A 26,386-nucleotide genomic window follows, 5' to 3' on the forward strand; every position below is an offset into this window, starting at 1 on the left:
ATACAGAGAGAAGCATAATGCTCTGCAGGGTATCGACATAATCTTTCTTCCAGGAAAAATCTCTTTCAGATGTGACCAAAATCGGAAACATATTCCCCTTTGTCAGATAACACTACTTTGTTAGATGAATGAGAAGTAACATTCAGGTTAACCCAAGGGTAAGGACAGCAAAAGGCAAGCCCGAGGACCTGCATGAGCTCAGCCAGGTTGCTCCTTCCTGGCTGTACTTCAGAAAGCCAGGGACAATTAGAGCCATGAGGACCCATAGAGATGAACCCTTACATTTTCCAGATGAGAGAACCTAGACCCAGAAAGGCTGAATCACTTGTCCAAGCTTCTGGAATGAGAACAGAGGTCTCTGTGATCTTATTCCAGTGTTCCTTGCACCAAACCATTGTGCTTTCCATATTTCCAAACTTGGCTTTTTTCTATGTCTTACATAAGGAAATAACATTAAAATTGAGTCAGGAGGCTAGTGATTAGAATATTCACATTTATTTGCCCACTACATGTGACATTTTAGGGCATTGTTTATGCCGAAGTAAAGCAAAAAAAAAAATATTAGGATCAAAAAGTGATACATTTATTTACATTTTGGTGTGGGATAAATTGAGTCCTATGATTATAGGATTCACCATAAGATAAAACCCTTCCTTATGAGTTTAGTCTAATTCACCTACCCTGAAGTGCAGCAATACAAGTGCAATTGCTTAAATTTGGCTCACAGTAGCTATTACTCTCTAATACATACATTAACGTTATTTAAATATATACATGTTTACTTATGAATGTCCTATAATTTCCAAATTTATGAAAAAGACCCTTATCCCTATGTCATAACCTAGAGCACTCTAGTCAGGGTTCTGCATAGAATTCACAAACTCTTGTTACAAAGCAGTATGCCACTAAAACCCAACCCACAAACATGTTCTCAATAAAGGTCCATAAAAAATAGATTAATAGCCATCTGGGAATTTTTGAATAAAGACAATTTCTGGTGTGATGACAATATTTGCTTATCACCTCTGTCTTTCAAAATGTTGCCTTGGTTCAATGAAATTGGCCTTCCACCCAGAGACTCTCATGATGATTGCTGAGTTCCGGTGCTAGATGCTGCATTGATTATTTTTTTCAGTTGCAAAACATGTTGAAATTGGAGTGGCGCATTCTTTGTTTCCAGAGAATTTAATACACAATCACAGCTTTTTATTCTAAGAATGTATTACTTCCAAAACCTTGAAAATCTTTGTATATTAAGCATTCCCCCATGGGAAATTCTTGCAAACTAGTATTTATATGTAATTAAGCCTGTGGTCTATACTGAAAAAAACTCATAGCTAAAATAGGCAGTATGGGGCACCTGAGTGGCTCAGTCAGTTGGGCGTCTGCCTTCAGCTCAGGTCTTGATCTCAGGGTCCTGGGATTGAACCCCATGTCAGGATTCCTCTCAGTGGAGAGTCTGCTTCTCCCTCTCCCTCTACTTCTGCTTCTGCTCATGCTCTCTCATTCACTCTCTCTCAAATTAAATAAGATATATATAAATAATAGTGAAAGGGAATAGAAGGGAAGGGAGAAGAAATGGGTAGGAAATATCAGAAAGGGAGACAGAACATAAAGACTACTAACTCTGGGAAACGAACGAGGGGTGGTGGAAGGGGAGGAGGGCGGGGGGTGGGGGTGAATGGGTGACGGGCACTGAGGGGGGCACTTGACGGGATGAGCACTGGGTGTTATTCTGCATGTTGGCAAATTGAACACCAATAAAAAATAAATTTATTATTAAAAAATAAATAAATAAATAAATAAATAAATATTTAATTTAACCATAAAAAATAAGATAGGTGGTAGAAATGATGGGTTATATAAGTAGATATTGCAAAAACAAAGTTGTTCTTTACAGTAAGTGGAAAAATTTGTGTTTATTTGTATACATATTTTTAATATCCTTCAACAGTATAATCTTATCTTTCTTATGGTTCCTACATTCCTTTTAGCATACTTATATGCAGAAAATATAATTCATACAGACCATAAAAATTGTTTTAACATATTTTATCTTAATTTTATCTTCCCACTAAAAACTCAAATATTTTTGATGATAAGAATAGTTTTGCAATCATTCAGAACAATTTGCCCCCAATCAATAACTGATCTAGAGATCAAATTATTAGATTTAACTTTAGAAATTCACATTATTTTAAATAAGGTTTGACTTCTTGTTTTTGAATACACAATAACAACTTGATAAACAGAAAAGCAGAACAGAATGAAAATGGTGGTAGCAAGATAGCTTGGCAGCAAATATCAATTCTCCCTTGTTAAGTCCTTTGAGCATCACAACCAATAACACATACCTAAAATCTAACTTTGAATGAACGTCAACAGACTATAAATGCATTAAAATATTTACTAAAATATTTTGAGTAAATATTTTAAGTTTTGAGTAAAGAAATGAGTGATGTACATGGTCTGGAAATGTGATCTAGATCATTACAAAGTTAGGTTAAGGGCATCCATAATGACATTCCATACTTTTATCTTCATAAAGCCAAATCTATACCTAATTTTCAATTCCTTCCTAAATTAATAGCTGTGGTTGGCCATCTCTGATGCAAAAGATTTTGGAACAGAAAATATGTTATTAGTCCCTATAAGTAATAGAGATCTTTGTGAAGAAACTTAGGTCATATGGTATAGTAGGTGTAAACAGGACAATCATTTCTCATCTATCTACACAGGAAACATGAATTACTAGGGTCTCCTCACATAAAACTGTTTAAAAGAATTCAGACTGACACATTTTTGTAATTAACTATTAACAAATTGTTGCTTGAGTTAAAATAATTTCTGAGGGAAAAAATGGCCTTAAATATACACTCTAAAAACTTGAAAATATCTAATACTCTAAAGAGTATTAGGTAAGTGCTATTTTACTTTTTAATATTGTATAGGTGATCCAAATCCAGTCGTTTTCTCCCAATTTTTTATTCTAAGTTTTAGGAGGGATATACATTTTCACTGTTGTATCTTGGGTAGGAGGAAGAGTCTTAGGAAATTTTGTTCAGACCAAAAACAAATATCCATTTCATCCACTATATATTTTCTTTTCTGTTTCTACTTTTTTTTGGAGGGAGGACTGGCATAATTTACTGTACTTACAGTGAAACGTTTTGTAAGTTTTCCAGATATAGGCATACATTTGGGACATGTCCAGGTATTCAGTCAAATTCACATACAAAAGTAACTTTTATATTTAAAGATATCACTATTGATGGTATAACTTTCACACACTAAAGAAACAAGGGATTTGTTACATTTATTTACTTTATTTTTTTATTGGTGTTCAATTTACTAACATACAGAATAACCCCCAGTGCCCATCACCCATTCACTCCCACCCCCCGCCCTCCTCCCCTTCTACCACCCCTAGTTCATTTCCCAGAGTTAGCAGTCTTTACGTTCTGTCTCCCTTTCTGATATTTCCCACACATTTCTTCTCCCTTCCCTTCTATTCCCTTTCACTATTATTTATATTCCCCAAATGAATGAGAACATATAATGTTTGTCCTTCTCCGACTGACTTACTTCACTCAGCATAATACCCTCCAGTTCCATCCACGTTGAAGCAAATGGTGGGTATTTGTCATTTCTAATGGCTGAGTAATATTCCATTGTATACATAAACCACATCTTCTTTTATTTACTTTAAAACTCAGTTGTTGGGGTGCCTGGGTGGCTCAGTTGTTGAGCATATGCTTTTGGCTCAGGTTGTGATCCGAGGGTCCTGGGATCAAGTTCTGCATCAGGCTACTGCAGGGAAACTTCTCCCTCTGCCTCTGTCTATGCCTCTGTGTGTGTGTGTTTCTCATGAATAAATAAATAGAATCTTTAAATAATAAATCTCAGTTGTTACTCTACATATTATTGCTTTTAAATTATTTTATATTCATAGTTTTTAGCTTTCGCTTTTCTGTATTTTTATACATCTATCAAGATAGTTATGGTGCTAAAGTGCTTCCCAGATAAACTAATAAATCTCTCTACCAAACTACTCTTGGTTGAGGACAAAATATGCCTCTTATTTGACTTTGTCTATCCCAAGCAAAAAAACTTGGTATATAGTAAACACGAGTAATAATTGTTGGGTTAACTAAGTGTAACTACTTAAGGTGACTTAATAGACTTCTACAAATTTACATCAAACAGGCCACCTGCAGTGATATTTCTGGTTACTCTAGAATCTGTGAGGATGATTGAGTTGACTATATCAATTGTGAGAAAGTGTGGAGCTTGGGGGGAATTACCTCTATTTTTTCACACAAGTGAAATCTTGTAAAAGATGGTAATGTTGAACAAAAAATGAAAGAATCACAAAAGAATCACACAAGAGTTATTGGGATATTGGTAGAAACAGGGTGGTGGACACAGTTCCACAGTAGCCAGCTTCAGGTCAGTTGTTTGAAGGCTGTGTATACCTTAGGTAATTTTTCAGTGTTGGCTGAACAACATTCTTTCTTCCTCCCTTCCTCCCTCAACAAGTTCAGTCATTCCATTTTCACCCCAGATGCCTGATTCCTTTAAGGAGTTGGAGAATGAGAGGCAAAGAGCAAGAGCTAGGGCAATCACTTCAATTTGTCATTCCTGAGGCCCATCTGAGGGCAACTGCCAATGGAAAAAGGGAGGATGAATTAAAATGTAGTGAAAAGGTTTTGTCTGTGAATCAAACTCTTGATTCAACAGAGTATTAAACTGTCTTAGTCTCATGACAGTACATTCTATCACATAATCAGAACTAAGTTGATCCCAACCCCTCTTGTTTGGGTAGGACAAGGAGCAGTCTCCTTACATTCTGAAACCTAATTTCCTATTCTGTGAACTCCCTTTGTGTCCACAAGGGAGAGCATTCATCATCTTTTTTTTCCTAGTTGGGAAAGATGCAGATTCTGTGAGTGGCATGGTCCTAGCAGCCCCATCAAGTTATGCCACTCAGAGACCTCATGAATACACACACAATAGAAGGAGCATCTCCTTTCAATCCCAGAAGATGGATGTCAAAATCTGTGCTTCCCACAAGCTGAGTTTTCTTTCATTCCTCAGTTGTTAAACATAATGGCTTGTCATGGAACTTCCTAAATTAACTATTTCCATTGGAAATTCTGTTTATTTTCATGATTTTTAAAATAGAGAAATTTTCAGTTAAGCGAGAAAAAAATCATAGGTAATTAAAAGTAAGCTTAAAGTTAGAACAAGTTTACATATTTTTTCTCTCTCTGCCACAGATCTTAACTTCCCAACCTTGTCTTTCTGCGTACCACTTAAGCCAGCAAGTTACTGAGTTTTGAGCAACCCATCATTGCATAGCTTGATGACAATCTTTCTATAAGTTTTATTTTCTCAGTATAGAGTCTGCACATGCATTTTATCCTTTGTTATGCCTTATTAAGTATACATAATCTCGTCCCTAGTGTATATACGACCATTTACTTCCTAAGAAGAAGCTGTGTTCTTTCACAAATGAAGCCCAGTTCATATCTTTCATTGTAAAGTTTTATGTATTGATGTTTTTAAAAACTATTTGAGCAGAAAATGCCTTCCTTTACATTTCCAGCCAGGACAGTGCATCTAGCTTCTGTTCCTCTCACAGAGTGCATCTCCAAGGGCACCACTGGATGGAAAATGCTAGCAGGTGCACATGCTTTTTTTTTTTTTTTTTTTTTTGGATGGTGGTTTCTTTTTCTTTTTAAGTAGGTGTACAATGTGATCTGTTGTAGAAAACAAAAGGGGTGGGGGGAAAAGAAACTAAGCATCTTTTCTTTTTTTTAGATGGGCCACAAGCATCCTTCTTGCCTGTGCTTTTGGTTACTAGTTCAGCTTTTCTTCCAGGCGTTAGCAGTAGGTCATCAGAGTTGGTGATGTGTGTGAGATGCCTTACAGAGTCCCCCCCCCATCCACTGCACTTCAAACTCAAATAAAAATTGGAATAGTAAAGCCAGAAGAAATGTGCAAAATGAAATGGCCAAAACTGTTTTTTAAGCATCTGGTGCTAAAAAATTTATTGTGCAGATCAACTTTTACAATTCACCCCCTGTTTTTCTTTCCCTTTTGCTTCATACACAAAAGTTCATCATTTAGTTTATAAAGCATTATTTTAAAAAAACATTATTTTGAGGTGAGCCATCTTATTTTGATCATGGCACATGGAAAAGGTAGACCAAGGATTGATAACCTCACCAAAGATATTGGTATCCTGGTACAAAACCAAGGATTTATTTTATTAACTTTTCATACAATGCCAATGCCAAAAATACTTATAGATAGATGTTAAAGATATGTCTCTAATGCTACTGATTAAAAACAAACATAGCAGTAGTGAGAATGTGGAAAAATTAGAATTTTCTTACCTTGTTGATGGGAGTATAAAATGGCACACTATCTTTTGAAAACGGTTTGGTAGTTCTTCAAAATGCTAAGCAAAGAGCTACATGACCTTGTAATTCTATTCTTAGGTACAACCATACCTTGTCTTATTTCACGCCACATTATTGCCCTTCGCAGATACTGTGTTTTTTCAAACTGAAGGTATGTGGCAACCCTATGGCAAAAAAATCTATTGCTGCCATTTTTCTAATAGTATTTACTCACTTCATATCTCTGTGCCACATTTTGGTAATTCATACAATATTTTAATTTTTTCAATTATTATTATATTTGTTACAGTGATCTGTGATCAGTGATTACAATTCACTGAAAGCTCAGATCATGGCTAACATTTTTTAGTAATGATATATTTTTAAATCAAAAATTTAGTATATAAAGTGTTTGTTATGATAAATGATCCATGTTATGAGAAATGATTTCCCAGAAATAAGGAAAAGCTATATGCATAGAAGTGGTAAACAATATGTGGAGTCTATTCATGAATTATTATTAATTATTATTATTATTATTATTTCCACAAATAATTAATTGATTACCACAATTAGATGCCTTGAGAGACAGTACAGTACATCTCTCATGATTCACTATTAGTTTTAATACTGGTAAAAAATAAAAAGGACTAACTGACATATCCAAGATTTCAACATTTACCTACTGATATTAACTATAATTTTAGTAAAATCTTTGAAAAATTGCAACATGAAATGATGAAATTATAGAAAAGTCCTAAACAGCATATTCACCAGCTGTCTTATTGGACAGTTTGCAGAAGTTTCAAGGATTTATATTTCAACCCACAAGGATTTTTTTTTTATGATTCATCAAGGGAAACCACATAGACTACTATTTCATTTTAATGTGGAAGTCATTTAACCATTTCATGTAAAATAACAAAATCATAATTAATTTTAGCTAATACTTATTGGCACTCAGCATGTGCCAGGTACTGTGCTAGATACCTTATCTTATTTTTAAAAAACTACTGGTACTTTATGGTCTCATTTTATTTTATTTTATTTTATTTTTTTAATTTTTTTTTTCATTTATTTATGATAGTCACACACAGAGAGAGAGAGAGAGAGGCAGAGACATAGGCAGAGGGAGAAGCAGGCTCCATGCACCGGGAGCCTGACGTGGGATTCGATCCCGGGTCTCCAGGATCGTGCCCTGGGCCAAAGGCAGGCACTAAACCGCTGCGCCACCCAGGGATCCCTATGGTCTCATTTTATTATCCCCATTTCAGGGATGAGAAGATTAACAAATTCATCCAAGATGAAAAACTAAATCCATAGAATGGCAGGGATTGCCTTCAGCCCTACTACAAAAAATTTGCTTGAGGAAAGGCACTAAAAATGCCTTACTCTTCTTTTAATGAAATAATGCTATATCAGATCCCCAAGGAGATTAAACTTAAAAGGAGAAAAATGAGAGTTGGTAAGACATAACTCTGTGCTACATACAGAGCTACTTGCTGTGTACTTACTGTCACTTCCCTGACCAGGGACTTCCAAATTCTCTTGTCAAGATCCATAGCATAAAATACAAATTATGTTTGATGCTATATAGTCATACACTTGCTCACACACACATATACTTTCTATTAACTGAAGCAAGTTTTAAACTGCAATACTTAGCCTTACTTAGATTATGCTTCCTGATAACATTACATTCTATTATATCTCATTAAGAAATGTTTGTCAAGCCTAACTTAAATCAACTTCATGATTTTATGGCCATAACTTGAAAAACTGCTCATGTGAAATTCAGAGGGCTTTGCATCTACTTTGAAAAGGACATTTGAGGGGTGCCTGAGTGGCTCAGTCTGTTAAGTGTCTGCCTTTGGCTCAGACCATGATCCCAGGGTCCTGGAATAGGGTTCCGGACTCTCTGCTCAGTGGGGAGCCTGATTCTACTTCTCCCTCTGCCACTCCCCCTGTCTGTGCTTTCTTTCTCTGTGTCAAATAAATACATAATTCTTTTTTAAAAAGAAAGGACATTTGGTAATATTCTTTCCTATTAATGATGCTTTTTCTTCTTGTCAGAAGTAAATGAATAAAGAGTGAAGTGTATGGAGTCTTTAGAAAATATTTTTAAATATTTTTAAAAGGTAAAATAAGAGACTTGGCTGTAATCTTTTTGCCTGGTGTCCAAGATATTATGTCAGAGGTCATACAAACAAAGCAAATGCATCCCAACCTAACACACAGATATGATGGTATCACTCTCCAGTTTAAAATCCTTCAATTTTTTTTCCCCTATAGCCTTTAAAATAATATTTAAACTCTGTTATGGAAACATGGGGCCCTTATGTTCTATTTTCTAGCTACATGCCTATCTTCATCCCCCTTATACCTTAACCACCATTCAACTAAATAACTACCAGCTCCTACAAGAGATCCCACATGCTATCTTTTCACATGCTCTTTCATCTCTGTGGAATGTTATCCTTCAAAACTCAGTTCAAATGCCATCTATCCAATGAAAATATCTTTAAATTCTCCCAATCTCTCTCTCCATACATATTTCATATGATATAATCATTTGTCTGAAATATTACCTTTTTAGGGTGCCTGGATGGCTCAGTCAGTTAGGTGGTCTGCCTTCTGTTCAGGTCATGATCCCAGGGTCTTGGGATGGAACCCCATGTCAGGTTCCCTGCTGGAGGAGAGTATGCTTCTCCTTCTCCCTCTGCCCCTCCCCCTGCTTGTGCTCCCTCTCTATATATCATTGTCTCTCAAATAAGTGAATAAAACCTTCAGAAAAAAAAATGAATATATTACCTTCTCAGCTTTAAATTTATAAAAGAAGGGCAGTAGATCATCTTTGACCTGGAATATCTTTTTGAAGGAAATATAATTCCAAAATTTAAATATCAACTAAATCTATGTATTTATAATGATAGAGTGAGGACTTCGTACGTCCATTTCTTTAGGTTTTTATATTTCATTACCATTTTAATTGGTGGGATGGAAAATATTCCAGTTCAATTTATATCTTTTCAGTCATGGCCTACCAACAGCAAGTAGAGAAATAAGAGCAACCACAATTCACAACTTGCCACAGAGACTTCTGTGTATGGATTCATTCATTATCAACTCTACCTTAACATACAGATGGACTGTTTGAAACTCAAGAGATCAATCAATCACCAAGGACCAGGATCTATTGAGCAAATTGCCTCTCAATAATTACCAAGAGGTGACTTTAGAAATAGGAGCATGCAAAAATAATCCTTTTATGATAATGCTTTTGTTTACGTGCTCTAATGAATTTTGCTGCTGGCCTGCCTGCATGCCATTACCAGCTGGTTAAAAGCAGGTTCCATCACTCTGAGTGTTGGCTGTTTATTGCTCATAACCACCCCTTCTTGGTAGAATTTCCCTTGGTTGAACAGAAGCCACCTCACCGAGGATGTTATATTTCCATGTATGCTGATGCAGCCTGCAGCCAGCTAATAATTTACTGATTTGAGATTACAAAAGTTGCTTCCCTTTTCCCTAAGGCTGAATAATCTCTGTGGTGTAATTCATCCTCCAATGCTCCCGGAGACCGACCATGTCTTTACTTTGCTTCTTCCTCTAGCCAGTTCTTTTTTCAGGTTTTTATTTACATTCCAGTTAGTTAACATACAGTGTAGCATTTGTTTCAGGACCCCTATCCAGTGCTACTTCCCTTGTTGCTTGTGTCCTGAGAACATTCTCTTAATGAGTGACATGCACCCAAATTCTTAGGCTCTACTTCAGAGAAACCCAAATGAAGAAATGTTTCTGAGCAGTTACTGGATAAATAAATTGGTATGTTTTCCAATATTCCTGAAAAAATAGATTTCATTCTACTATAGTATGTATACTAAAAGATTTGTGTTGTGATTTTCTTTAATAAGATTTCCCTTTACATGTACAATATAACTCTATTTTTATGAAATGGTCTTTGGTCTACTATAAAGCTCCCCCATAGTATAAGTTAGTTGTCAGGGTAAAGGGAAACCAACTGCCCTTTCTAAAGGCCGTGTAACATCTTATAATCATCAAATAAATTAGATAGAGAAGTGAATATGTTTCCATTACATATATCTTTGTCCTCATGCTCATAATGACACAAGTTCCTAAAGTATAATTACCCACCAACTGCCCAGCACCATAAAAGGATGTAAGGTGTTCCTATTTAAAAACAAACAAACAAACAAACAAACAAACAAAGACAGAGATATATCTCTGCTTTCAAAGAGCTTATGCAATTCTATGTCTTATATTTTGTTTTTTTTCTTATATTTTGTTTTTTAAAATGCTTTTTTGAAAACAATATTAATAAGAATAAATATCCAGTTACTATTCTAAACTTTATTTCTTTTAGTCGTAACCTCTGTCCTTTGGCTAAAAGATGAAATCAGAGCACACTTTTTCCTTTTTCACACTTGCTGCACTATACTACTCTTATAAGGTGTAATATTTGCAGAACACCCCCAGGAGTTTAGTGTGAACAGAACACTGGTGCAGGCTGCTTAAATTCTAGTAGCAAAATTGGCTCTTCAGTTTAAGGGACAAAGTTAGGCATACCCATCACACAGCCAAATTATGGTGTATTAATGATCTCTTTAGTCTCCAAGAGCCTTCTATACTGAAAATGGCACAATGTTGCTAAAAGACAACTATAAAACATAGAACTTTTTTTAAGATTTATTTATTTATATTAGAGAGAGTGGGTGTGAGCAGAGGGAGGGGTAGGGGAAGAGAGAAACTCCTCAAGTAGGCTTTCTGGTGAATGAGGAGCCCTACTGGTGTCTCACCCAGTAACTAGTCATTTAAGTTAACCACTGAAATGACTGAGCCACCCAGATGCTCCAAAATATAAAACTGTTTTATTTATTTTTAAAATATTTTTATTTATTTATTCATGAGACACACACACACAGAGAGAGAGAGAGAGAGGCAGAGGCACAGGCAGAGGGAGAAGCAGGCCCCATGCAGGGAGCCTGACGTAGGACTTGATCCCGGTCTCCAGGATCATGCCCTGGGCCAAAGGCAGGCACCAAAGCGTTGAGCCACCCGAGCTGCCCAAAACTGTTTTAAATTAACACAGATATTTAGGCAATTTATGATAATATTAATCCACAAATTAATTGTAGATTATACCTTCTGGATATTTATTTTATGAACTTAGATCAGGGAATCCCCATAGGCATCATACAAGAAACTGTTTTCTGAAATACTGGTGCTTCTGCATGTGAACATTCATCCATATCCTGGTAAAAGTTGAAGTTGCACAGGTGTTTTCATTTGTAAAGACTCAGAAGATAATACACTGTAGATTTCTGAATTACATTACATGCAAGTTTTACTTTTAAAAAGGCTCTAAGAAGATACTGAATGATAGATAATGATATATATGTTGAAATATTTAGTAAAAAGGTGTATTTTGAAATAAGTAAAGAAGATGAACTGAGTAGAGAACAGAAGGATGGCTAGGGTGATAGATGTGTAACAAAGCATATATAAGAAAATGTTAATTGCAGAATTTATGCAGTTATTATGAGGAGGTTCATATACAATTCTCTCAACTTTTTTTCTGTGCTTAAACATTTTTATAATAACATATTAGGGGAACTTTTTGTCTTAAGCAAATGGAAATTGTGTTATGTTCCAGTACATTGAGTTAAAATCTTCTTTTAAAAGCACAGATTTTACCTCTGAAAATTAAAGTTAATCATGTCAGAACACTGTCTTGGAATATTTGGAAAATGACTTCAACATTTTCTAACTAATCTATTCATTTCAGCTTTGAACCAGAATTAAATTGAATGACTTTTTAAAAGAGTAATTTGTATGGCCCTGGTAAAATATAACTTAAAAACAAAATGAGACATAAAAATAATTTTACATAGCTTTAACAAGTATATTTTTATAACAGGGCTGATATATTTACTCTGACATTATTGTTTTTGTCTTTTATTATAGGATAAATAAAGTGAGTAATTACGCTTATGACATTGAAGACTCATACTTTTCCAATGTGAGAGCAGAATATGTATACTTAAGATCTATGAGATTAATTAAAATTTCATAATCCTGAAAGTGAACTGGAAAAATATTAAACTAATGCTTCATTTTAATCAACTAAAGAAGTCCACTTATCTTCTAGATCTATCTACTGATTAGTCCTAGAAATATTAAACAAAATAATAGCAGGAAGCACCACTGGAGTTATAAATTTGGTTTCTAAATGCCATCACTCACTAAAAGCAACAAGAACGTCTTGGAGAAATGGGCTTTCAAGTTGTGGGTAGATAATATACATCATTAGTGAAGAGCATCTCGTCATACTATAAAGCAAAGTAGCTTTCATATCCCACGAGAGTCACATCCATGAGATCCAGGAAGCAGCTTGAGGAGACATCCACTATCCAAACATAAAATTATTTAGGCATTAATAGTGCTGATGACTACAATGAAGAGAAGCACACCTGATATCTTTACATACATGCATTTATGGTGATACTGAAACATTTAGTCAATAGAATAGACAACAACATGGATTAGAACAAAAAGAATTTTAGTGCCACTGTTATATAGTTCAAGGACTTAAAGAAAAATATTATCATAAGAGTCAACAGATGTGGGATCTCAGCAGAGATTAAAATTTAAAAATAAAATTTAGAACTTAAAAACATAATACCTGAAATGAAAATTTTATTAGCTTGGGGAGAAACAGATATTACCTCCCAAAGTCAATTCTTTAAGGTCAGTTTTGATGGATGATAGGACACCAATTCATTACTTAAGCAAACTGGTATATAAAATAGTAACTGATGAAAATAAAATGGTAAATAAAAAGAATTGAAGATTTATCATGCCTTTTTTTCTACAATAGTACCTCGGGGTAACCAAAAAAGTAATAAGGGGAAGTTTCTCTTTATAGAAGTTTTCTTTTTAATACATAAATTTAATACAAAAATAATAATACAATAGCTTGATATATCAATCTCCAATTAAAGAATGAATCTCAGAAGTTATTATCCTGGGTGCTATTATCAGTCTGGATTCAGCCAGGAAACAGAGTTAATTCAGCATTGTAGAAATAAGAGGCTTAATATAGGAATTCCTGCTTATATTAATGTAAACATAAGCAAGAAGAATAAAGGTCTAGAAGGTTGTATCCAGGGAATCGGAGAAACTATTATAAATTACATCAGCCTAAAAGCACTGATGTAGTAGGGGAAGTGGGAGCTTATGAAGACGTCCAAGAAATTGCTGCATGAAGTACAAGCTCAGGAGAGATCTGCGATGGTGCAATGTCTGGATACTATGATTACTAAGATCATTATGGAAATCTCCGTGTCCGGCTGCCAAAATTGCCATGAATGACTTTTGTTTTACCTTCATCTTCCAAATCATGCAGGAGTTTTTCTCATTTACAAACCTTATGAGGAATCATTCAGGGAATGGGGTTCTGGAAAATAAGGTTTCCAGCTTTCAAAAATGCAGTTATGCTTCCAAGTTAACAAGAGGCAATGCAAGACAGATGCTAATATCACAAAAAGAAAGAGAACTGGAAATCATTTTTGTTTTGTTTGAAAAAAAAACACATTGCTGTCGATGAAATATTCTTCTCTTTAAAAAAAAATACCGAACAATCCCTTAGACTTTCACTTTGTATCATAACTCCTAGGAATAAATGTAATAGAAGGCATCCTAAAACTTTCCACTTAAATTTATAAAACATCTGGATGTGACCTCTTAGGCATGCATACTGTTGGCATGAGGGACCTCAGATTATAAGGAAGCCTCAAAAAACTATTAGGTCTTGGATGGCATTGAAAAGTCATTCTAGGGGGATCCCCGGGTGGCTCAGCGGGGGATCCCTGGCTGCCTCAGCAGTTTAGCGCCCTCCTTCGGCCCTGGACATGATCCTGGAGTCCCGGGATCGAGTCCGCATCAGGCTCCCTGCATGATACCTGCTTCTCCCTCTGCCTGTGTCTATGCCTTTCTCTCTCTCTCTGTGTGTGTGTCTCTCATGAATGAATAAATAAAATCTAAAAAAAAGAAAAGTCCTTCTAGAAAGATGTGTGTGACAGAACTATCCTATCAAATGACATATTGCTAAGAGTAGGGGTATTTCTGGAAGAATGCAAGCAGATCAAGTCTCTGCCTCTAGGACTGGTAGTAGAACCACCTGATGACCTACCTTCATTGTAGAGCCTAATGTTCTGGACCTTGTATCTTTCCCTACTGAATTAAAGCAGGACACTTTGCTGTGAAGTAGTTGTCATATGGCAGGACCTCATCACAAAGTTCACTGCTATTTGCCCTGTGGATGGTGGGATTATTTGATGTACATAAAGATAAGTCTTTGCAATGGTCAAGGTCAAGAGCAGTATATATGGTACTAAAGGAAGAACATGGTTCGCCCCCAAAGGGTAACACTTGGGTAATCAAAGATTCCTCAGTCCTAAGTAATGACCATACCACATGTTCAAACAAGCTCTTGATAAATTCACAGTTAAAATACTCTGGTGTAGGGACACCTGGGTGGCTCAGCGGTTAAGCATCTGACTTTGGCACAGGGTGTGATCCCACAGTCCCAGGATCAAGTTCCACATCAGGCTTCTTCCATGGAGCCTGCTTCTCCCTCTATGTTTCTGCCTCTGTGTGTGTGTGTGTGTTTCTCATGAATAAATAAATTAAATATTTAAAAAAATTATAAAACATCTCTGAGAAAAACTAAGTAAGACACAAATAACTAATGGAATACCATGTTCATAGGTTGGAAGATTAATATTGTTTGGACTCCAATTCCAATAAAAATTCCAAAGTATTTACTATAAAAGGACAAGCTGATACTAAAATTTATTTAAGAATGCAAAAGACCTAGTATAGTCAAAACATTCTTGAAAAAGGAAAACAAAGTTGGAGGGTTTATACTACTTTATTTCAAAATTTACCATAAAGCTACAATAATTAAGACAATGTAGTATTAACATAAGGATAGTCCTAGAAAACAATGGGACAGAAGAGAGGCCCTGACATAAATCAATCAGCAATCAAGTCTACAAAATGAAAACAGCAGTTCAAAGGAGAAAGAAAAGCCTTTGCAGGAAATGATGCTGGAACAAATGAATGAATCATTCATATTTAAATAGCGAACCTGGACCTCTACTTCAGCTTGGAACCAAAACTTAATTTGAAATAGTCATAGATCAAATGTAACAGCTAAAATTATAACACCTGTAGGAGAAAATGTAGGAGACTATCTTCACGAATTTGGAGTCGGCAAAGATTTTTTACACAGCTCTCAGGAAGCAATAACCATAAAAGCAAAACTTGATAAATTAGTCTTCTCCAAAGTGCTGCTAAGCAAAGCTACTGCTAAAAAATGAAATGGGAGATAATTCTTTCAGTATACACATTTTATAAAATCTTTATAAATAGAGTTATATATAATATTATTTTCTATACCTAAAACTCTAAAAGACCTTTATATATCTGTAATATAAAAGCAATACCCATAAAAATATGGGCAAATGCTTGAACAGACACTTTTTCAAAAGAGATACACAAATATCCAATAAGCATTTGAAAAGTTGCTTAGTCTTATTAGTTATCAAAGACATAAATTAGAAGTATGATAATTTACCACTTTATACCCCCCAAAATGGCTACAATTATAAAGACTGACAAAACTAAATATGGTTTAGTGGATGGAACATGTAGAACAACTGGAAGTCTAATACATTTCTGACCAGAGGCTGAAATGACAAGTCACTTCAGAAAAACATTTGACAGTTTTTATAAAGTTAAATAGATACCTTCCCTTTAAAGAATAAATTAGGCTCCTAGATATTTGCCCAAGAAAAATTAAAACACACATCTATAAAAAATAACTTACACAACATAGTTATAGAGGTTATTTTCAGAAAGATTCCAATCTAAAAGCTACTCCAATGTCTTTAAAAGAATAGATAAATAAATTGTGTTATATGAACACCATTGAACATTGCTTAGCAAAAGCAAAACAAAGCACAACAAATGAAAAACTGCAATATGCATGAATCCTTTAAAAAGTTATGTTAAGGGAAGGAGGATGGATGTAAAGTTGTGCTTACCGTGTGATCCCATCTGTATGAAGTTCAAGGAGAGATGAGATTCACCAATGGTGACAAAAATCAAAACAGAGGTTGAAAATTGAGTGATCCATGAAAAAACTTTCTGAGGTGATGGAAGAATCAGGCAGGAAAATTTGCATTAGCTATCAAAATATAATAAAACTATGTTAAAGACTTTATTGGCATAGGAATAAACAAGTAAGCCAATGGAAAAACTAGAGAGCATTAGATTGTCTTTTTAAAAATTTTATGTGTATATATGTAGATTATAATGTCTATAAACATTGGCTAAAATCTCAAAAAGTTATCTTGCTGGAAATCCTTTTACCAAAGTGCAAGCTTTTGTGTTCTGATAATTCAGTGATCCCAAAGATGTCCAAGATCTCCCTTATGAACATATTTTTTAATTAATTTTTAAGTTTTCTTCAACAGTGGTTATCCAATGTTTTTGTTGTTTTGGCCTCACCTGTTTCCAACTCTGTATCCTATATGCCACCTTTGGTAGGCATTCTGGTTTACCTTGACTTTCTCGTCTTTCCACATTTTATAAAAACTGCCCTTCTCATCATGTTGGTCTTTCTGGTTCTACCAGGTGAGTATATGATAGGTCAATCTTCGTGTCTTAGGCTTATTTATCATTATCCTTAGACTGCCTCTGAAACATTTTGGATATTTGTTTTTGGACTCTGTCATTTCATTTCTCAATTTCACTTTTTTCCTCCAACCAATGCCCACATTTTTTGTTAATTCTCATTTCTAAAATAGCAAAATCACAAACTGAATTCCATTGGATTCCTCCTTGCATTAGTAAAATGTTGACAGCTATTGTTCCCTAATTCGAGGATTCCTAGTATTTCACCCACAGTTGACTCCTGCATCATCACTTCCTGGTCCCAATCTAGAATAAAACACACTATGCTTCCCTTTCTTTTAATGTTGAAAAAAATGCTTGCTCTAAAAAGTGATTATTTTACTCCAAATCTCTCCTTCACTAATCACTTTTTGGATTATTGAATTCCATCATAATCATTAAATAATATATTTTTTCACTTTCCTGAAGCAGTTTTCAGCTTAAACTCATTAGCCTGATCACATGCTTCCTGGTACGTAACTGTTATGGCATTTGTGTAATTTAAACTAGGAATATTCATATAGTGAATTGGTAATAATTCTTGTACTTGGTGAATTGTGTTCTTATGGCAGGTTCTTTTATATTTCCCCTCACAGGAAATATTTTTTTTCCATTTACCCACGTTAATTATAGCATACTTCACTTAGAAATATTGCCAATCAGGGGCACCTGGTTGACTTAGTCAGTTGAGCGACTGGCTCTTGATTTCAGCTCAAGTCAGGACCTCATGACTGAGTGAGTGAGTGGTGAGACTGAGCCCCCGGCCACTGCATGCTCAGCAGTGGGATTCTTTCCCTCTGTTCTCTCTCTCTATCTCTCTCTCTCTCTCTCTCCCTCTCAAAATTACTAAAATAAATATTTTTAAAAATATCTCCAATCAGGGATCCCTGGGTGGCACGGTGGTTTGGCGCCTGCCTTTGGCCCAGGGCGGGATCCTGGAGACCCAGGATCGAATCCCACGTCGCACTCCTGGTGCATGGAGCCTGCTTCTCCCTCTGCCTGTGTCTCTGCCTCTCTCTCTCTCTCTGTGACTATCCTAAAGAAATAAAAAAAAAATATGTCCAATCATAACACAACATTATGGGATGTTGGAAGTAGAAGTATGTTTACAATTTATTTTTTCTAATTTTTAAAAAAGATTTTATTTATTTATTCATGACACATACACACACACACACACAGAGGGAGAGACATAGACAGAGGGAGAAGCAGGCTCCATGCAGGGAGCCTGAAGTGGGACTTGGTCCTGGGACTCTGGGATCACACCCTGGGCCGAAGGCAGATACTCAACCACTGAGCCAACCAGGCATCCCATGTTTACAATTTAATTGAAAGCCTCTGTTTTTAAAAATAAAGAACTAGATGCAAAGCTCTGCTACAACTGTCTTTCTACTGTAATGTTACAAGACCTTTGCCCATTGACAACTGTATTCATTGTAATTTTCAAGTGTACAATTCAGTTATATTTAATGAATTCACAGAGTTTTATAACCATCATCACTATCTGTTTTCAGAAGATTTTCATCATTCCAAAAAGGAAGCTCAATATTTATCAGGTTACTCCCTATTTCCTGTCTCTCCAGACCCTGTTAATTACTAATCTAATTTTCATCTCTATTAAGTTACCTGGTCTGGATATTTTATATAAGTGGAATCCCACAATATGTGGCTTTTTGTAATTGACTTCCTTCACTTCGAATGTTTTTAAGGTCAACTCATACTATAACATGTGTCATTCCTTTATATAGCTGAATAATATTCCACTCTATGGATATATCATATTTTGTTTATCCATTCTTCAGTTGATGGATATTTGAGGTCTTTCTACTTGTTAGCCCTTTTGAATACTGCTTCTGTGAACATGTGTATATAAGTTTTTGTGTCTAAGTATTTTCAGTACTCTTGGGAGAATATACCTGGGAGTGGAATCCCTGTGTTAAACAGTAACACAATGCATCACCTCATGAGGAACTGCCAAACTGTTCTCCAAAGTGGCTGTATCACCTGATAACACCTCCAAATTATTCCAGTTTTAAGGGCCTCTGGGTTTCAGACAGAAGCACTGAATCAGATGTCTTTACAATCTTCCATGTAAGTAAATCGCACAACTCAAGGATTATTACCTCTTCCCTTCCCACTTAGTAAGAGCAGGGACACTCTATCATAGTCTTTGTATATCTGAGCCTAGTGTTCTTTCATTTCCTTTAACTTCCCCCATAGTTTTCAATTCTAAACTTTTCCTACTATGATTCTAATCTTTAGCATCATAACCTTGGTGCAACATTGATTGGCTTGGAGCCCTTCCTGTAGAGGCTCCCCTTATCCCTATATCCCTAAGTTGTACCAAAGATGAAACATTCCTTCATGAATCTCTGTGAGAGTTAAACACTGAGGCTTGAGCCCCCTGAGCTGTCCCAAATGGCATGTGTATTGCCAGCCATAAATATAGACGTTAAACTGATTTATGGACTTAGCCTCAAATTCAAAGTGAAAATAACATGAGAGGTGAGGGAAGAGAGGGTGAAAATTATCAATCTCTTTCCTTAAATTTAGTTTATACTATTTAGGTAATTACTTAAAATAACAATAAGGTAAGAGAGAATTACCTAACATTGAAAAGGTATCTCTACCCCAGTATTTTAAAAGACTAGTAATTTGAACACTTTTTCACAGTATTTCTGTTCTTTTTTTTTAACTGTAGTTCATGGCATCATAAGTTTTATAGAAGCTAAATATATCAAGCCTTTGGCCAGCTTTCTCACCCACACACTACCTAGAATTTTTTTCTGATTTTCAATGATTCAAGTAATAGTATTCTATCATTTCCAATTGGGAGTAATTTTAGACTTTGGTGTTTCGAGAGGGCATAATTTATTGTGTTTGATATTCAGTTGGATATTTGTTTAAATTTTACACTAAAATCACATATTTGTACCTGTTTTATTCCTTCCTCTTAGGGAATATTTAGCCATGATTTAATTTTTTTTTTCTTTACTCACATATTTCAAGATTTTCTCAGGTGTTTTAAGATTTGAGGAGCAGAGATCCCTGGGTGGCGCAGCGATTTGGCGCCTGCCTTTGGTCCAGGGTGCAATCCCGGAGACCCGGGATCGAATCCCACGTTGGGCTCCCAGTGCATGGAGCCTACTTCTCCCTCTGCCTGTGTCTCTGCCTCTCTGTGTGTGTGTGTGTGTGTGACTATTATAAATAAACAAAAATAAAAAAAAAAGATTTGAGGTTCAAAGAACAAAATGAGAAGAAAATAAATACTTTTGACTCCCAGTGACATGGAAATGTTACAGAGTGGCTCCCCAAGGAAGGTCAGCCATGGCATGTACTGAGCCCAGTGGTCCAGACCTGCCTCACAGAGCTACCACCATGCTTACAGGTTAGTTTCAAATCCAAGGATCCGTTTTTCTGGGGGTGATTTGGAGGATTAGATAAGAGGGGAAACTTTCAACTACAATTTTGTAAAATACTCAAGGAAATTAAGAAAGAAAATTATCCATGAGTATCCAAGTTGTGTTCACTCCCTGTATGTTTTGCTCTTTTACTTTCACTTTATTTTTCACCATGCATAGACTATGGTGCCGTCCAGATACTTATAGATTGGGGAGGAGGGACTGGTATTTTTTAAATTGAAAACCATGTACGTATTAACCTTTAGGGACCTGTCACCTCTTTGCTGCACTGAGGATTTACATGCTGATCTCCTGAAGTGAGACTCTATTAGATTCCACAAATCTCATGAGTCTGATTTCTGTGTTTCCCAGTTTTCTGCTGAGTGGTTCATGCCAGAATAAAGGTAGTAGAAAACAAGAAGGAAACAAAACAAAACAAAAATCAAAATTATCCACTTAGGAATATTATTTGGAGAGAACAAAGAGCATTAATTAATTTGCCAGTCTCTTAAGATGATGATGGCCGTATGATACTAGGGAAGAGTCTTAGCGAACTGTAATTTCTAGAAAAAGTGAACATAGTTTAATAATCTCTTTATTTTTACAACATAGTCTGAGATTAAACACTTATGTCTTATTTTGAATGCATTATGAGTATATTTAACTCTTGAAATAAATTTGTATATATAATATATAAGTAATATATATATATATGTTTTATACATAGATGTGTATATGGGAAAGTGCCATAATTAATTTAGCAGAATCAGAATAAAGGTGTAATCTCATCACCGTCTATTTTCTGAAAAGGTATATGTGTTTCAGATCAGGGTGATATCTTTCCCCACCAGCTGCTATGCGGTCCCCTTCTCAGTAACCTGGGTAGTTCGTGATTAAATGCTTGCTCTAGGCGGCGAGCAGGCAGCGGAGCCGGGAGCTGGAGGCGCGGCCGCTCGGCCGAACCGCCCGTCCAGGCGCTGCGGGCGGCCGCGGGCAGGTGCTGCTGGAGGGCGGGCTGGGGAGCGCGAGCAGAGCCGCCGCTGCTGCGGGACGTCGCCGGGCCCTGTTCCCGCCCGAGCAAGCCGCGGCAAGCCGGGGGCGCAGGGGGCGCAGGGGGCGCAGGGGGCGCGCCGTCCGCTCCCGCTCGTCCTCCTGCTGTGCGGCGCGTCCTCGCTGACCGCCCGGGAGCCGCGGCGCCGCCTGCGGGAGAGGCTGCGGGACGTGCGCGGCCGCCGGGGGCGCGGGCTGGTCGGGGCGCTGGGGGCCGAGGCCGGCGGAGGACGCGGCGGCGCCCGGCTCGCGGCCCCTGGAGGCGCTGCCGCGCGCGGTGTTCGGCCGCCAGGCGGGTCCCCGTGCAGGCGGCCGCCTACTGCCCCGGCCACCCGGCCTCCAGCCTGGCCGTCCCCGGGCCGCCTGCGGGGCGCTGCAAGCCGCCGGCCCGCGCGACCAGCAGCGGGACCCTGGGCGAGACCAGGCCTCCCCGCACTGCTGGCGTGCTTTTCCTGGGGTCCCTGGAGCTCGGGGAAGGATCCAGATGCCACCTTCCCCAGTGACCCAGCTCAGGATCACCTCCAGGGTCCTGGGGAGGAGCTGTCACTGACAGCCATATGTCCCAGCGGAGACTGTGGGACCCCGGGAAGGGGTCGAGAGCCTGTGATGGACTTGTCCATACTCCTGCTGAGCCCGCTGGAGCCCCCAGATGAAGGCTGGGCTCCCGGGCCACCCGCACTCTAACCTGCACACTGGGGACTGGCTCTTGCTCACCGAGCTCCCTTGCCTCTATGTTGGCCTCGGAATGGTGGTCACTACACTAAGGCCCCACCTGTCAGAGGCTGCTGCACTGAACAGCTGGGGAAACTTGTTTTCCTGGAACCTGCCCCCCGCCTCATATTTGCTCACTTTCTGATCACAGTGAGGTTATTTGGTCTTTCTGGACCTCGGTCTTTCTACAGCATTGGGACAGATGGCTGTCTACTTGGAGGCTTTGTGGTGCTGTGGCAGCCCATGGTGTGTTGGCATGAGCATCCATCATGTCAAGTGCAGCTGGAAAGAACTCTGGATCAGCTGTCATCAGATCAGGAATGGGTGGGGAGCTTAGACCTGTCATTGAACCTTTGGGGCTTCTGTTTCTTAAACACTCCAGGGACTATGAGCCCAGGGGCTCTCAACCCAGGGCCAGACTGCCGCTCCAGGTAGCACTGGAAGCTTGTGTATGCATGTGTGAGTTTGAAAGTGTAAGTGTGTGTGTGTGTGTGTGTGTGTGTGTGTGTGTGTTGGGAGGAGGGTTACTGTGACTGTGAGGTGCCCCTGGAACTTAGTGAGCTTCTCACAACGTACAGGACAGACTCCAACAGCAAAGACTTATTCCACCCTAATTGCCCATCAAGGCACCTTTGAGAAACTCTGGATGAGCCCATCTAGTCTCTCTGAAATTCTAGGAAGTCCCCCTCCCCCACCCCAGCAGAGAGGGTTGGGCTTCCTGAGATCTTGGCTGCCAGAGGAAGCTGGAATAAAGACTGCACTGCTGCCCTGGGGACCTATTGGGTCAAAGCCAAGACATCCACATGCTCTGCCTGACCACAAATGTTGGAGAGGATGCGGAGAAAAGGGAACCCTCTTACACTGTTGGTGGGAATGTGGACTGGTGCAGCCACTCTGGAAACTGTGTGGAGGTTCCTCAAAGAGTGAAAAATAGACCTGCCCTATGACCCAGCAATTGCACTGCTGGGGACTTACCCCAAATACAGATGCAATGAAACGCCGGGACACCTGCACCCCGATGTTTCTAGCAGCAATGTCCACAATAGCCAAACTGTGGAAGGAGCCTCGGTGTCCAACGAAAGATGAGTGGATAAAGAAGATGTGGTTTATGTATACAATGGAATATTCCTCAGCCATTAGAAATGACAAATACCCACCATTTGCTTCAACGTGGATGGAACTGGAGGGTATTATGCTGAGTGAAGTAAGTCAGTCGGAGAAGGACAAACATTATATGGTCTCATTCATTTGGGGAATATAAATAAAAGTGAAAGGGAATAGAAGGGAAGGGAGAAGAAATGGGTAGGAAATATCAGAAAGGGAGACAGAACATAAAGACCCCTAACTCTGGGAAAGAACTAGGGGTGGTGGAGGGGGAGGAGGGTGGGGAGTGGGGGTGAATGGGTGATGGGCACTGAGGGGGTCACTTGACGGGACAAGCACTGGGTGTTATTCTGTATGTTGGCAAATTGAACACCAATAAAAATAAATTTATTATTAAAAAAATAAGAATGTAGGACTTAATCTCAGGCCCTCGTCCAAGGTCAAAGCAGACCCAACCCAGAAGTGCCAAGTTCCTGAATCCTTTTTTTCTCTGTTTATGAGTCAGACAGGGTCGATGATATTCCCTGAAAAACCAGAAAAGCCATCTGTTCACTCATAGAATGAACTCTGCATTACCTCCCTTGCCTTCCTCTCCTGCCCCTGGAGAAATGCGGTCTTTGGAATGGCAAGAGCAGCTCTTGATTTTCCCTGGTAGGAAGCACTGTCTAAAGGAAGTAGCTAGATTCATTCATTCATGCATGATTTGCTCAGTGGACATGCAGTTGGGCTACTATATGCCCAGGATTCCACAAGGTGCTGCATACCTTTCAGTAGTTACGTTGGCTTTCATCTCTGATACCAAAATGTGGAATTGGAAACCTGTGGCTGAGGGCCTGTGTGATATCAAGGAGGGTCCCTACTGGCTCCGTGCTTCAATTTATTCTTCATAATATGCAGCCTGGTTCTATCCTTTCTCTGCCTGGTGGGGATAGTGTGAAGGCAGGCAGGGTGACATCTTATTTGGGGTTGGTTAGTAGCAGGTGTCATTTTAATAATGCAAGGCTGTCTTACCAATAGGTAGACCTGGCTGACCTCCTACGATGAATGAACTTAAACAATTACCACTGATTTTGTTTTAAAATGGGGAGACTGGTATTTTTGAAGCTGCTATATTTTTCTATTCCTCTGTTAATTTCTTTGTAATCATTGGGTTGGATTCTTATTATTTGGTGGGGAAGGGAGCTTTTATTAAGGTAGGAAATTATATAAGGCAGAAGTCACAAGGCACAGTCTCTGCTGTGTTTAAAATCCTTTTGTATTTGTTGCCAATATTTGAAGCTTGAGAGATTGCATGTTAAAAAAGCTGGTTTTCTGGGTGGAGGATGGGGCATGCCATTAAGTCTGGTTTGCTGTAATCCTCCTGCCCTGGAACGCTCCTCCCACCCATCTAATCCACCCCACCACTGTACTTCACTCATCTATGCCACCTGCCTGGTCCTGGTGGACATTTGAGTTTACAAACCTGTGGCATAAAGGGTGGTATACATATTTTTCATTACTTTCAGTTTCTCTGGTGACTAGTCGAAGAGAGAAGGTCTTTACTGAGATTTGTGTTCTGCTTCCCAACTGGGAAACATGGGACTGACATACTTTGGGACCCAGGTTGGCTTTTTCGACACGTGGCGAAGATAAGCATGAATTTTAGGAATAATCTAGTTGGTATTTTTTAGCAGACAGAAGAGTTAGGTGCTGGAAGGGATGACCTTGGTGGTAGGTCTCTTCCCCAAGGACTCTCAGAAGGCATGAAGATTGGGGTGGGCCAGGCAAGTGCCTCCAGTCAAGTCACAGTCAGGGCTGGTGCATATTAATCCTTCTAACATGGCAGTAGTTGTGCTGCTTCTGACTTGGATCAATAATTCCTTGTATGTAATAAAACCGAACAGTACATCATTGCTGTCAAATAAAAAAAAAAAATGCTTGTTATAAAATGAAACAAAGGAATGTGTGCCCAGTATAATATGAATATTTTTATGTCTAAAAATGTTCTGAATATAAAAATATTGGGTATTCGGTACATTTCCATATCCCTTCATTATAAAACGAGTAAGTCCATCAGATCTGAATTTAGTAATGAACTTTACATCATGTTACTCTACCATCAAATATCATTCACTCTGCTGTCTTTTGAAATGAGATATAATACTGAAAATACAGGTGCTCCCGGGAAGGACTCTGTCCTAGGATGGTAAAAGTCTTCCAAACAAGTTTGTCAAGAGCAACACTATTTCAGTATTCAGTATCAATTAATATTGCTAATTTTTAAATCTCTCCCATCATATTCCCCAAATCCATAATTGCCAGATTCTGTGAAAGCATCAATTCTTATGTTCAATACTGAACAATACCAAAGCAGATTCTAAGAATTTTTAAATAACAGTCACAATATTACTACATTCAAAAAGATGTATAAAGCATGTACTTTAGAACATCCACTTTGCTAAAAGGAAAAAAAAATCCAGTTTTGCATTCTGTCTATATATCATAAGTGAGTGTTACTCATAAAGGATTTGAACTCCCTCAGCATATGTGTCCACTTCCGCCATTAAAGTGAATTCAGGTGCCGGGCATGACTGTCCCCAGACAGGCTTTTTTTGAAATAACTGATGGCTGTGGTCTTATTGCCCCATTGAACTATATCTGGATACACTCTTGTTGCTTTGACAAGAGTTTCATACAACTCCACAGTCTGTAGAACACGTGGGATGTATCTCATAGTTTCTTTTATTAATGTAAACTATTTTCACTTTCTCCAGTGACAAATTGCTCCAAATTAGGTTTTTTACACCTATTATGACTGAACTGATGAGAAATTCATCTGTAGACCACAGCTGTGTATTGCAAGCATTATAAACCCTTGTGGCAAGGAGGTGATTGTTACATTGCCAAGATCAAGCAGAAGAGAATTGTTTATTTTGGAGGGAGGCAGAAATCTTCGTTTTCAATTTTCAAAAT

General features: G+C 38.0%; 1 pseudogene; it reads left to right on the top strand.

The window, feature by feature from the left end:
- Positions 1-21,466: 21,466 nt before the first annotated feature.
- On the top strand, positions 21,467-22,272 carry LOC100685507 (annotated as a pseudogene).
- The last annotated feature ends 4,114 nt before the right edge of the window (positions 22,273-26,386 follow it).

The sequence above is a fragment of the Canis lupus genome, unplaced genomic scaffold (assembly GCF_011100685.1).
Source record: "Canis lupus familiaris isolate Mischka breed German Shepherd unplaced genomic scaffold, alternate assembly UU_Cfam_GSD_1.0 chrUn_S1888H2087, whole genome shotgun sequence".
NCBI lineage: Eukaryota > Metazoa > Chordata > Mammalia > Carnivora > Canidae > Canis > Canis lupus.